General features: G+C 43.1%; 1 protein-coding gene across 11 annotated transcripts in view; it reads left to right on the top strand.

Annotated features, from left to right (window-relative positions):
• Positions 1-15,248, top strand: part of TACC2 (transforming acidic coiled-coil containing protein 2) — a 251,580-nt gene that overhangs the window by 68,282 nt on the left and 168,050 nt on the right. The gene's annotated exons all lie outside the window — the stretch shown is intronic.

The raw sequence follows: 15,248 nt of genomic DNA, 5'->3' as shown, positions 1-15,248 counted from the left end.
GTGTCTCTACAGTTTCTTTCTTTCTAATTCCTGTTTTATTGGTATCAGAGACATACTGTGAGTTGTCTACATTTGAGAGCTGGATGAATGCTTACGCTCCTGTACACCTGTGTTATCATACCCAGTTACAGATCTAGGTCAGTTTCATCACACCACATTGTTCTCTCTTGTTCCTTCCCAGTCAATACTCCTTCCCAAGAGTAACAACTAAACTGCCATCTGTCACCACTGATTGGTTTTGAACTCTATATAAATGAATCAAACAGTATATATGCTTTGCTGTCTGGTTTCTTTTATACACTGATACTTACTGATTTTTTAAATTATTTTTTATTGTGGTAAAAGGGTGGAACATAATTAACCTCCTAACCATTTCTAAGTGTACAGTTCAAGAGTATTAGGTATAATTACATTGTTGTGTGACCAGTGTCTCTATAGTTTCTTAGGTGAGAAGCTGGCATCGTTGATTTGAGACCTGTTTAAAATATAAGATTTTGGTGCTATAAATGTCACACTGAGTCCTGTTTTAGCGGCATCCCACAAATTTTGATATTTCTGTTTTCATTTTCATTCTGTTCAAATACTTTACAATTTCCCTCTCTTTCTTCTTTTACTCATGGGCTATTCAGAAACGTATTATTGTTTCCAAATAGTTGAGGATTTTCCAGATAGCTTTCTATTATTGATTTCTAATTTAATTTCACTGTAGTCAGATAAGATACTTTGTATAACTTGAATCATCTCAAATTTATGCACAGAATGTGGTCTCCCTTGCACATGTTCCATCTGTGCTTGAATAAAATGTTATTTTACTGTTACTAGGCGGTGTTTAAAAGTGTTAATTAGGTCAAGTTGGCCATAGTGTTGTTCAGGTCATCTGTATCCACACTGATTTTCTATCCACTTGTTCACTTATTGAGAGAGGGGTTTGGAAACACCAGACTGTAATTGTGGATTTGTCCATTACTCCTTTCAGTTCTACCGGTTTTTGCTTCTTGTATTTTGAAGCTGTGTTACTAGACAAAGATTTTTAGAATTTTTAATCTTTATTTAGAATGTATAAAATTTAGAATTTATGTGGAATTTATTTTATTGAATTTATATTCAATTTTTTGAATTTTAATCATTGTGAAGTTTTCTTCTTTATGCCTATAATATTTTTTTTGCCCCAATATCTATATAATATAGACACAATGGCCTGATTAACGTTTGCATAGTACATCTTTCCCTTTTTCCATTCTTTTATGTTTAGCCTATTTGTGGTTTTAAAAAATTAAGTACCTATATTGTAGGCAGCATATAGTTGGATCTTGTTTTATTAATCCACTCTGAAAATCTATACTTTTTTTTTTTTTGAGACAGAGCGTCACTCTATCACCCGGGCTACTCTATCACACCAGTGCAGTGGTGTGATCTTGGCTCACTGAAGCCTCTACCTCCCAAGTTCAAGCCATTCTCCTGCCTCAGTCTCCTGAGTAGTTGGGACTACAGGCACCTACCACCATGCCCAGCTAATTTTTGTATTTTTAGTAGAGATGAAGTTTCACCATGTTGGCCAGGCTGGTCTTGAACTCCTGACCTCAAGTGATCCACCCACCTCGGCCTCCCAAAGTGTTGGAATTACAGGCATGAGCCACTGTTGCCCAGCCTGAAAATATGTGCCTTTTAACTGGAGTGTTTATAACATTCACATTTAATGTGATTATTAATTTGGTTAGTTTAAATCTATAGTCTAGTTTCATATTTCCTCCTTTTTTGCCTTCTTTTAGATTATTTTATTAGCTACAACTATTTGTGTTATTTTAGCGGTTGCTTTAGGACCGATGACATACATCTTGAATATCTCACAATCTACTTTCCAATGATTATATCATTTTACATTACGTATTACAATTATTACATATTACATATTACATATTACAAGAGGCTTACAACAGTGTGCGTCCATTCCATCCCTTTGGCCTTTGTGCTGTTTTGTCTTTCTACATGAGCTACACATCCCATAATACACATTGTTTGTGCTTTAATCAGCCAATTATCTCTTAAAAGAGATTTAAGTAATAAGGAAAAAGAGACTGTGTTTACTTGCATAGTTACCATTTTCTGATGTTCTTTATTCTGTTGTGTAGATCCTGATTGCCATTTCACATTCTTTTCTTTCTGCTTGAAGGTCTTCCTTTAACATTTCTTGAAATGCAGGTCTGCTAGGGGTTATTCTTTTAGCTTTTGTATGTCTGGAAAAATATTTATTTCATCTGTTTTAGAAACATATTTTGTCTTGGCAAAGAGTTCTAGGTAGACAGTTTTTTTCTTTCAACACTTTAAAGATATTGTGTTGTTGTACTCTGGCTTTCATTATTTCCAGCAAAATTCTTACCTTTGTTCTTTTTTTCTCTGGCTACTTTTAATATTTTTCACTGGTTTGAAGCAGTTTGGTTACAATATGCCTTGTTGTAGGTTTCTCACTGTTTCTTTTCTTTTCCTTTCTTTATCGAGACAGAGTCTTATTCTGTCGCCCAGGCTACAGGGCAGTGGTGTGATCTTGGCTCATTGTGACCTCTCCCTCCCAGGTTCAAGCAATTCTCCTGCCTCAGCCTCCCAAGTAGCTGGGATTACAGGCACATGCCACCACACCTGGCTAATTTCTGTATTTTAGTAGAGATGGAGTTTTACCATGTTGACCAGACTGGTCTCAAACTTCTGACCTCAAGTGATCCACCTGCCTTGGCCTCCCAAAGTGCTGGGATTACAGATGTGAGCCACTGCACCTGGCCCTCACTGTTTCTTATGCTTGGCATTAGTTGAGATTATTGGATATGTTGGTTCATCATTTACATCATATTTGGGGATTTTTTTTTTTTTTACAGTTATATTGCTTTCATTTTATAATATAATAAATAAAGTATCATTTTCCATCAAAAATGGGACTCTACGTGTATTAAAAAAAACGCATTATTTTTTTTTTTTTTTTTTTTTAAGAGAAAGAGAGAGAGAGAATAGGGAGGAGGGAGAAGGAAAAGAAAGAGGGAGAGAGAATGGGAGTATTGCTTTCTTGCCCAGGCTAGAATGCAATTTAGTAATGGGTATTGAAAACCTCTTTTATACTGATAATTATACTTAATGATGTAATCAGGAAGGAATAAGGGAAGAAGATAACAAACAGCCAACCAATATTTAATTTAAACCTATGAAATGCTATGCGATTACTGAGGAGTGATTTACTTCCAATTATGTAGTCACCTTTGGAATAGGTGTGAGGTGGTAATGTATGTTTTGTGTATTTGAAGTGGAGAGTTCTATAAATGTTTATTAAGTTTACTTGTTCTGGGTCTGAGTTCAAGTTCTGAATATCCTTGTTAATTTTCTATCTCGTTGATCTATAGAATCGTTAGCTCTTCTTGTTGCATTGATCCTTTTGCCATTATGTAATGTCATTCCTCGCCTCTTTTGATCTTTGTTGCTTTAAAGTCTACTTTATCAGAGGCGAGAATTGCATCTCCTGCTTTTTGTTTATTAGTTTATTTTTACTCTCTGTTTGATTGGTAAATCTTCCTCCTTCTCTCTGAGCCTTTGTGTATTGTTGCATGTAAGATGGGCCCGGATGCAGCATACCGATGGGTTTTGGCTTTTTATCCAATTAAAATATATATAAGTTTAATACCGGCGTTTGATGCTAGCTGGCTGTTTTGCCCGTTAGTTGATGTAAATTTTTTATTGTGTTAAAGTTCTTTGCTTTTTGATATATTTTTGGAAAGGCTAATATTGGTTGTTCCTTTATATGTATAGTGCTTCTTTCAGAAGCTCTTGTAAAGCAGGCCTGGTGGTGGTGAACTCTCTAAGTACTTGTTTGTTCGCAAAAGATTTAATTTTTCCTTCGCTCATAAAGCTTAGTTTGGCTGGATAGGAAATTCTGGGTTGAAAGTTCTTTTCTTTAAGGATGTTAAATATTGGTCCCCACTCTTTTCTGGCTTGTAGGGTTTCTGCTGAGAGATCTGCTGTAAGTCTGATAGGTTTCCCTTTATGGGTAACCTGACCTTTCTCTCTGGCTGCCCTTAGTATTTTCTCCTTCATTTCAACCCTAATAAATCTGGCGATTATGTGCCTTGGGGTTGGTCTTCTTGAAGAATATCTTTGTGGTGTTCTCTGTATTACCTGGAGTTGAATATTACCCTGCCTTGCCAGGTTGGGGAAATTTTCCTGAATGATATCCTGAAGAGTATTTTCCAACTTGGATTCATTCTCTTCATCACATTCAGGTACACCTATCAAACGTAAATTAGGTCTTTTCACATAGTCCCATATTTCCTGGAGACTTTGCTCATTCCTTTTCATCCTTTTTTCTGCATTCTTGTCTTCTCGTTTCATTTCACTGAGCTGGTCCTCGACTTCTGATATCCTTCCTTCTGCTTGATCAATTCGACTGTTTAAACTTGTGCATGCTTCGCGAAGTTCTCGTGTTGTGTTTTTCAGCTCCATCAATTCACTTATATTCTTCTCTAAATTGTCCATTCTCGTTAACATTTCGTCAAACCTTTTTTCAAGGTTCTTAGTTTCTTTGCATTGGGTTAGAACAAGTTCTTTTAATTCACAGAAGTTTCTTATCACCCACGTTTTGAAACCTGCTTCTGTTATTGGAACACACGTGTAATCTATTAAGCCTTGTTCCGTTACTGATGAGGAATTGCAATCCCCTGTAGAGGGAGAGGCATTCTGATTTTGAGTATTCTCTACCTTTTTACGCTGGTTTCTTCCCTTCATTATATATTTGTCCGTCTGTCGTCTTTATAATTACCGACTTTCTAACTGGGTCTCTGACGTCCAACTTGTTGATTCCCTGCGCCGAAATCTGAGCAATCCACTGAGCCGGCCAAAACAGCGGTGTTAAGATTGATGGTGCTTTTCTGCCTGGAATCTCCGGACTCTGCACCAAGAACTGGCGTGCTAAGGCACCAGCAAAACCGCCACGCCGGCCACAAGAGTCGCCCTGGCGACCCGTGGAGCTCCTCCACTGGGAATCTCCTGGTCCGTGAGCAACTAATATTCGTCTGAAAGTGTGGCGTCCTCTCGTTCTTTGCGCTTTCACTGGGAGGTACGTGCCCGAGCTGCTAATCATCAGCCATCTTGGATCTCTCTCAGGGGATTTTTTTAGTCATTATTTCTTCAAATATTTTTTATCACCCCTCCTCCTGTGGGAACTCTAATTACAAATACATTGGGTTACTTGAATTTGTGCCACGACTCACTGATGTTTTATTTTATTTTATTTTATTTTTTGTTATTTCTTTCCATCTTAATTCTCTCTGTGTTCCATTTTGGAGCATTTTTATTGCTATATCTTCAAGTTCACTGATCTTTTTCTCTGCAGTGGCTAACCTGTCATTAATTTCACCCAGTGAGTTTTTTATTTGGACATCATAGTTTTCATCTTTAGAAGTTTGATTTGAGTCTTTTTTACGTTTTCCATCTGTGCTTAACATACTCAGTCTTCCCTCTATCCTCCTGAACATATGGAACACAGTTATCATTCGTGAAAAAAAGTCCTTGTGTACTAATTCTATCATCTGTGTAACTTCTGGGTTCAAGACAAATTATGTGATTTTTTTTTCATTGTGGGTCACATTTCCCTGCTTGCAGGCTAGTCACTGTGGACTTTAAGCTTTTTGGGTTCTGGATATTTTTGTATTCCTATAAATAGTATTGAGCTTTGCTCTGGGATGCAGTTAAGGTATTTGAAACAGCTTAATCCTTTGCATCTCGTTTTGTTAAATGGAATGAGAGCAGTGTTTAGGTGAGGATTAATCTTCCCCACCACTGAGGCAAAACCTGTCTTAATGCCCTAACAGACGCCCTGTGAGTTATGAGGTATTCCACTCTGGCTGGTGGGAACAGGAACTATTCCCAGCTCTGTGTGAGCTTTGAGCATTGCTCCTCCTAAACCTTTCAGGTGTTCTGTGCCTCGACTCAGGGGTTTCTACACCAGCACATGCTGATCAGTACTTGGCCCGTCTCTGGGGTTCTCTCTGTTGAGTCCTCTCCTCTCTAGTATTCTGCCCTGGGAACTGCAGCTGCCTCGGTCTCCGCAGATACGCAGCTTCATCTCAAGTCAGGGAGACTGTTGGGCTCCACCTGTGTGGGAAGCAAAAGTTCCTCTTCCAAGTTTCCTTTCTCATTAAAGAATAAATCATAAGTGTGCTAATAGCTCTTTGTTAAGCCCTATCCTATGTAGCTGTTAAACATGCCATGCGTACAGGCACGTAGTGCATTCTGTGCCCTTGTACTTTAACCAAGATACCTGTGCTGGACATGCTCCCAGTTCGCCATTGCTTTTACCTGTTTAAAAAGTTTAAAGTTGTTAGCCAATTGGGTTTTAGTTTACATTGTGAGGTCCTGCTCCAGCCAACAGAGATCAGACACAGCAGTAAGAACAACCCCAAATGTGTAAGGGATGAATATGTCTGCTTTTCCTTTGTTCATTGTACTCTTGTGGCAAGATGGCTAGTGAGGGTACCCTTTCTGCAGTCCAGGAGGTAAAAATTGCTTGCTGAGAGATCCTTAGTCTCAGTGCTGATTTCTTTTCGGCACTGAGCATCTGTTTCCAACAACCTGACACCTCCCTCTCTGTGCCACTTTCTCCAGACCTTCAGTGGGGGTAACAGCAAGGCTTGCCTCCTTGTTTTCTTCTTCTGTCTCCAGGGATTACTGCTCCTCCTTTCCTGTGTCTTCCTTCATAGCTAACCCTCCATTAGTCCAGCCCTTCTTGTAGTTAACAAGTCCATATGACGTCTTCCAACCTAGGCTCTCTGAAAACATTAAAAAGCTACCATATCAAGTTCCTTTCTTGGGTTTTAAATGGGAATGCAGCAAAACACTTGGCATTTATTTTGGAAGAGGTGGGGAGACCCTTCTAGAATGAAAGAATAAGAGAGAAGATGCTGTGGGCATAGTTGTTTCTCTTCTCTCTTCAAGAGCTCCTTGCATCATTGACACTCACAGTCTCTCCTGTGTCTTGCTGTGACCTCAAATGCCAACTTTGACAGTGGTTAATCTTCCCAAACCTGTCACTGCATCTGTATTAGTGCTGGGAAGGAAGCTGGATGAGCTTCATTTCTTTGACATTGAGCCAGCTTGGCGCCGGTAATGCTGACTCATCCACTTTTCCCCCTAATTTAGATCAATGGGATTAGAGAGAGAGGATCTCAACAAAATAGACTGGCAATAGGGATTTATTCTAAAAGAAACTCTTCATCACATTTTTGAACTCGGGACACATGAGCTCAGTCTGAGACAGGTAACACCAGTAACGTCTTATGGGTCAGAGGATGCCCCAAATTCTCTGAAAGATTTTCAGTCATCAAGGAACATTTCTGCTATGTTCCCTGTTTTGTACAATGTTTACTGTGGCAGGAAAATCATTTTAATTCATGCTAGAAGTCTTATCAAGAAGGAATATAGACTGGGCATGGTGGCTCATGCCTATAATCCTGGCACTTTGGGAGACTGAGGTGGGCTGATTGCTTTAGCTCAGAAGTTTGAGTTCCTGGCCTGGGAAACATAGAAAAACCCTGTCTCTAGAAAGACTAAGAAAATTAGCCAGGTGTGGTAGTGCATGCCTGTAGTCCCAGTTACTCGGGAGGCTGAGGTAAAAGGAGGCTGAGGTGGGAGAATCACTTGAGCTTGGACACAGAGGTTGCAGTGAGCTGAGATTGTACCACTGTACTCCAGCCTGGGCAACAGAGGAAGACCCTATCTGAAAGAAAAAAAAAAAAAGAAGGGATATAACAAAAATATGTTTACCACTCTTTGTTCGAAATACCCTCATTATATCAAAATAACATAAAAACACCACCAGAATCTAGCTATACAAGCAAGACTCTCATTTGCATGTTTCCATGAAGCACTAGCAAAGGTGTAACTTAAAATTAAGCAATTGTTTATATTTAGGTAAATATTCTACCAAATTCCTTGATTTGGGCTTATTCAAGTTTTAAATATCTTTATTGTGATTAAAAACAGATGTTTTCTCTAATGGGATAGTAATTTTATTTTTCATATATAATCATTAAGAAAAGTCTGAATGATCAGAAATTATTATTATATCAGAATGTCATTGGCATGACTTTATCTAGATACATATAAAGGAGAGCAGACAGATATGGAAGACAAGATCATTCCGGCTGTGGGGAGTACTGGTGTGCAACGACCCAGCAGCCCCTTCCAGCCACCAGTCTGGGAATCACAAAATGGGGTCATTCAGCTGACTTTTGGGACCCCAGGAGAGGGTTACTGAAAAACGTATTTCTCCCAGTCTCTACTAAAAACACAAAAAAATAGCCAGGCATGGTGGCACATGCCTGTGGTCCCAGCTACTCAGGAGGCTGAAGCGGAAGAATCTCTTGAACCCAGGAGGTAGAGGTTGCAGTGAGCCGAGATTGCGCCACTGCACTCCAGCCTGGCGATAGAGCAAGACCACGTCCAACATTGATTTCTTACAGTTATAGAGGCTGAGAAGTCCAAGGGCAAAGGGCTGCTCCTGGTGAGGCCTTCTTGCTGGTGGAGCTTCTGTAGAGTTCTGAGGTGGCACAAGACATCACTGGTGAAAGGAATGAGCAAGCTAGCTCAGGTCTCCCTTCCTCAGCATAAAGCCACCGTGATTACCCAGTAATCCACAATGGATGAATCCATTCGTGAGGGCAAGGCCTTGATGACCCAATCACCTTCACCTCTTAAAGGCCCCACCTTTCAACATGATTATGTTTGGAGATTACGGTTCTCTTTTCTTTTCTTTTTTTTTTTCGAGACAGAGACTTGCTCTGTCACCAGGCTGGAGTGCAATGGTGTGATCTCTGCTCACTGCAACCTCTGCCTCCCGGAATCAAGCAATTCTCCTGCCTCAGCCTCCCAAGTAGCTGAGACTACAAGCACCCACCACCACGCCCAGCTAATTTTTGTATTTTTAGTAGAGAATACACATTGGCCAGGCTGGTCTTGATCTCTTGACCTCATGATCCACCTGCGCTGGCCTCTCAAAGTGCTGGGATTACAGGCATGAGCCACCTTGCCTGGTCTGGAGATTAAGTTTCAACAGGAGTTTGGAGGGGCCAAACGTTCATTCAAACTATCCCACTAACCCACTGGCTTTCATTCTACCCCTGGCTTTCCTTTTCTAGAAAGTACACCGGAATGCAGTAACAGTGATGATATTATGAATTATAACGAATCTTTTGAATTATAGTAATTTATGAAAATAATAAATCATTCACAGGCTTTAGTACTAATTAGTCACAAATTACTTGCAGTGCATGCCCTGATTCCTTAGACCTGCCAGTGAGCATAGGGATGTGTGGTTGAGCAGTGCTGCCTTAACTTTCTCTGTTTCACAGAAGCATTAAAAAACAAAGTGCTTTGCCTTTTCTGGGACTCAGTTTCCTCATTTGTAAAATGAAACTTCAGACTAATGAGTTACCGGAATGCTATGCTTGATGGAAGAAAAGAATGTGGCTCACAGCTGTAATCCCAGCACTTTGGGAGACCAAGACACGCAGATCACAAGGTCAGGAGATCGAGACTATCTTGGCTAACACGGTGAAACCCTGTCTCTACTAAAAATACAAAAATTAGCCGGGCATGGTGGTATGCGCCTGTCATCCCAGCTACTCTGGAGGCTGAGGCAGGAGAATCGCTTGAACCCGGGAAGTGGAGGTTGCAGTGAACCGAGATTGCACCACTGTACTCCAGCCTGGGCTACAGAGCGAAACTCCTTCTCAAAAAAAAAAAAAAAAAAAAGAATATTTGTGATTTGGGCCGGGCATGGTGGCTCATGTCTATAAGAGCACTTTGGGAGTCTGAGGTGGATGGCTCACTTGAACTCAGGAGTTTGAGACCAGCCTAGCCCCCAACATGACAAAATCCTCTCTCTACTAAAAATATAAAAATTAGCTGGGCATGGTAGCACACACCTCTAATCCTAGCTACTCGGGAGGCTGAGACACAAGAATTGCCTAAACCCAGGAGCCAGAGGTTGCAGTGAGCTGAGATCACGCCACTACATTCCAGCCAGGGTGACAGAGTGAGACTCTGCCTCAAAAAAAAATGTTCATAATTTTCTAGTGAAACAGCCATGATTTGGGAACATTTCTGAATATTTAGTATCTTTGATTTGGGTTCAGTTGTATCTGTCCATCCTTCTATCCAACCATCCTTGGATTCACTCCTACATTCATATATTCAGCAACATTTATTGTTTGTTATATGCCAGGCAGCAGGGATATGATATTGCAAGGAGACTAGGGCCTGTCCTCCATTACACTCCTCCTCCTCCCCGCTTCTCCTCCCGCTCCTCTTCCTCCTCTCCCTCCCACTACGGTTGGGAAACGGTCACCAACCAACCACAGTGATGGCAGTCGTGACTAGCACTAGGTGGGCCTGGGAAGGAAACTCTGATGTGGGAGCCCAGGGCAGGGAGGCTACACTGAGAAGTGAAGTGGACCTGCGACCCGGTGGGGAGCAGAGCGCTGCAGGCTCCAGGCAGATGCGCGGCTGGGGAGCTTCACGAAGGATGAGGCAGGAAAGGGAGGTTGGGGCCACAACTGAGAGCAAAGCGAAGCCACAGTGGGGTGACAGGAGCAGACTTTGATTTCTAAGCTGTTGCTCTGGCCACAGCTGGAAGGACAGAATGAAGGGGCCAGGCAGGACGGGAGGAGGGGCTCCTGCACCTGTTCAGGTAGAGGCGGGTGCAGGGAGCAAGTACAGGGCAGCAGGAGGCAGTGCCACAGGGCTCCATCTTGCTTTGCATCAACAGCTCTTTGAGGCTGGGTCCTGTCTTGAACTTCTTCAGGAAAATGTCCTTGTGTATGCAACGGGGGCCACCCCTCTACCAGGCTGTTGTGTGGATGAAATGCAATCCTAATGGAAAAGTGCCCAGGCCTGGTGCGGTGGCTCACCCCTGTAATCCTAACACTTTGGGAGGCCAAGGTGGGCAGATCATCTGAGGTTAGGAGTTCAAGACCAGCCTGGACAATATGGTGAAACCCCGTCTCTACTAAAAATACAAAAATTGGCCCGGCATGGCAGCATGTGCCTGTAGTCCCAGCTACTCAGTGGGTGAGGCAGGAGAATTGCTTGAACTCGGGAGGCAGAGATTGCAGTGAGCCGAGATCATGTCACTGCACTCCTGCCTGGGCGACAGAACGAGACTTGATCTCCAAAAAAAAAAAAAATGAAGTGCCTGACAGGGTCTGGCCTGAGTCAGTGTTTAGTACATGGCAACTCTCCATCTCTACAGCTTTGCTTTATGGTTTTGCCGGCTCCTGAAAGCCTGGTCGTGCAGGGGCCAAGTTTGTTTTTCCACAGCTGGCCTCCTTCCTCGCTTTAAGCATTGCACGTGTGTGTGTTTTCAGAACGACTGATTTAAGAACCCATCTGCATCCCCATCATCTGCTCAGACCTTGGTTGCAGCAGATGACCCCCTCCAGCCCCTACCCATGCTTCTCCCTTCACTGTGCTGTGGGCGTCTAGTCTGCGATGGAGGCCGCAGTCCCTGGACCCCACTGACCTCCACACAGAGGCAGTGCCCCGACAGGCTGAAAGCCTTCCATTCAGGGTGCTGGCCTGTGGATTCTGAGCAGAGCCTCTATCCCACACATTTCAACTCAATCTTGAAGCACAAAAGGATATTATGTAAGCTTCAATTAACGCAGAGCCCTCAACAGATCAGTTCTTAGAATTTTTCCTGCCCTTAGGCAAATCTGCTCCTGGTGAGCGGCTTTAATCTGGCTTTAAAAATTACTTCTGATGGCTAATCAAAGAGATTGCTGGTGCCCAGCTTATGCTAAATAAACCCATGTCTGGGTTCTGATTTGGGGGAAGTTGTTGTGTGTCCCACACTCCATGGAAAATTTGTTCCTGGTTGCTCTCTGATAAGACCGCACAAGGCTGCAAGATGCCGAAACAGAATTTATCATCTTGTCCCAGATGGTAATGACTTCAGCCAGCCTGAAGGGAAGCCACATACTCTCTCAAGTTGGCAGTTCCTGTCAGAAGCATGGACAAGAAAGTGGCTTTGTTTATTTCCAGCTTGATAAAGCCGACATAAATAGGCGCACTTCTCCTTTCTGAATTACACACCCTTAATCTTGTCACATAATAAACTGACCTCAGTTAATAGGTGGGACATCATGAAATGTAAAGTGCCTGTTACAAGGAAAATTGCCAGGTGCAGAATGCTGAGCAGCGAAGAGGAGGAGGAGGAGGAAGAAGAAGGGGAGGAGGAGGAGGGGGAGGAGGAGGAGGAGGGGGAGGGGAGGGGGAGGGGGAGGGGGGAGGGGGAGGAGGAGGGGGAGGGGGAGGGGGAGGGGGAGGAGGGGAGGAAGAGAAGGAGGGGGAGGGGGGGAGGAGGAGGAGGAGGGGGAGGAGGAGGAGGGGGAAAAGGAGTCGTTGTCGTTGGTTGGGGAGACATCAGGTTTTGTTCTGGACCTGGTGCTTTCCAGAAAGCCAGGCCAAGACACTTTACCCAAACCCTGAGTAGTTCTCCAGATGTCAGCCCGCTTGGGCCAGGGCTCTCTGTGGGCCCATCTGTCCTCCGTGAGCATTTGTGAATTGGAGAGTTTTATGTAATTTACCCTCTGAGTTTTCTCTTCTTTGTCCTAGTCAGCTCTGCTTTTGGGTCAGAAAGTGCGAATCTGGTTGACACAGTAGCCAGCTCTCTTTTGGGTCCTCAGGCACCATTCCCATGTCCTATGTGCAGGAACAGGCATTAGATAAGATGACTGCAGTGGTGATCCTGTGTACGCACCTCCTTCAAGGACGTCAAATGACGCCACATGTATGCAGAGGTGAGAGGCAGGACAGAGAGGCTGGAATGGGGCTAGAGGAAGAGGCTCTTGCCTTCCTTGGAAGTTTTTATTCATTCTGCGTAGCAGAGTGGATAAGAAGATTGTGGCCAGGGAAATCAGCTGTCCACGGTAAGATCCATGCTTAGCCTCTGTTCCCCAGGGTTCTCATCTGCAAATGGCAACGGGAGTACCCACCTTGCAAAGCTGTCGTTGGCAGAGCTAAATGAGATAATCCACACAGAGCACTGAGGCCTAGTGAATTTCATCTGTCATTATTTTCCCAGCTTTCTATTTTGGAAAACTTGAAACCTCAAAAGTGTTGAAAGGATGGGACAGTAAACACCCATCTGTCTATGGTATTAGCGTGCTTGGGCTGCCGTGAGTGAACGCCACCGCCTGAATGGCTTCAACAACAGACATGTATTTTCTCATGGGGCTGGAAGTCCTGGTCAGGGTGCCAGCGGAGTCGGTTTCTGGTGAGGCCTTACTTCCAGGCCTGCAGAGGACATCTGCTCATGATGTTCTCACAAAGCTTTCCCTTTGTGTGTGTACATTCCTGGTGTCTCTTTCTCTCCTTTTTTTTTCTCTTTTTTCTGACACAGGGTCTCTGTTGCCCAAGCTGGAGGGCAGTGCCGTGGTCTCAGCTCACTGCAGCCTCAACCTCTGGAGCTCAAGTGATCCTCCCACCTCAGCTTCCTGAGAAGCTGGGACTACACGTGTGCACCACCATGCCCAGCTAATTTTTATATTTCTTTTTAGAGACAGGGTTTCACCGTGTTGCCCAGGCTGGTCTGGAACTCCTGAGCTCAAGTAATCTGCCTGCCTCAGCCTCCCAGTGTTGGGATTACAGGTGTGAGCCATGCACCCGGCCTCTTCCTCTTCTTACAAAGGACACCGGTCCTATCTGATTAGGGCCTCACTACTATAACGTCACTTAACCCAACTGCCTCCTTAAAGTGCCTATCTCAAATACAGTCACATTGGGAGTTTGAGGGTGGCACAATTCAGTTCATAGCACATATTTTTAAAATGGAACAAAAACGCTCTTCACCACCTCACTGTATGCATCCATGTATGAAGGCATGTGCCCTGCCTGGCGTGGAAAACTGGAATTTTGGTGGTGGACATTGAGAGTAGACTCTTTCCACTAGCCACATCCAGAACACTGTGGGTTTATGTGTGTGTGAATATGTGTGCATGTAACAAACAGTTACAAAAAGATTCCATCAATTTTCCTTTGCTATTTCCTGTATAATAACTTTAAAGAAAATGGTAAAAGCATTAGAAAAACTGTACTTCTGTTAACTTTGCCTTGAGCAATTTCTCTTGTTACTAGACTATATAGGATCATAACAAGTATATAGATCACAATTATGTAAAAATTAAAAAATTATACCCCCAAACAATTGTGTAGGAAAAATCAGGAAATTCACGAGAACTCTGTGGCAAGCGTGTGGCAGTATTTTTTCTTATTTTTTTCTACATTTTTCAAACTTTGCATTGGCCACATATTATTTTTAAAATTGAAAAATGCATAGCATTAAAACTGTGTAGAATTGAGCAACATAGTCCAAATACAGCATATAATAAGCCAGTCTATGATAACTAGATCGTTACTGTAGTGAGTCCAGAATTGGGAGCCAGGTTCCCCCAAGTTCTCTGCATGTTTCAGTTTTCCCCCCACATTACCCAGACAAGTGTGTTCAAGTTAAGACGAATATGGATATGAAGGTGATTCAGCTCTCAGAAGTTATACGTAGGTCAGGTGCAGAAATTCCACAGACAAATATAAATGATTAGGGGGTTATGCCTGTGACTGTCCCACCTGTTAAATGTGAAGAATCAAGTTAACTTACCAGGAATCGCTCTTTATTTCAAAGCCTGGTGTTACCAACTTGTGCTTTTTCCTGAACACTTAAGGATCTCCAGGAGTGCTGGGGACCTGCCTATAACATTCTCAGGACTGGTTCAAATCCCCTATGATGATTTATTCTTATTAACAACTTTGTGGTGGCTCACGCCTGTAATCCCAGCACTTTGAGAGGCTGAGGTGGGAAGAGTGCTTGAATTTGAGACCAGCCTGGGCAACATAGTGAGACCCCATCTCTACAGAAAATTAAAAAATTAGCTGGGGGCCAGGCATGGTGGCTCACGCCTGTAATCCCAGCACTTTGGGAGGCCAAGGCGGGTGGATCACGAGGTCAAGAGATCGAGACCATCCTGGTCAACATGGTGAAACCCCGTCTCTACTAAAAATACAAAAAATTAGCTGGGCATGGTGGTGCGTGCCTGTAATCCCAGCTACTCAGGAGGCTGAGGCAGGAGAATTGCCTGAACCCAGGAGGCGGAGGTTGCGGTGAGCCGAGATGGCGCCATTGCACTCCAGCCTGGGTAACAAGAGCGAAACTCCGTCTCAAA

Source organism: Aotus nancymaae, unplaced genomic scaffold, assembly GCF_030222135.1.
Source record: "Aotus nancymaae isolate 86718 unplaced genomic scaffold, 86718_ANA_hifiasm-v0.15.2.pri h1tg000010l, whole genome shotgun sequence".
NCBI classification, from domain to species: domain Eukaryota; kingdom Metazoa; phylum Chordata; class Mammalia; order Primates; family Aotidae; genus Aotus; species Aotus nancymaae.
The sequence above is the reverse complement of the archived record's forward strand: the minus strand, read 5'-3'. Positions and strand labels throughout refer to the sequence as shown.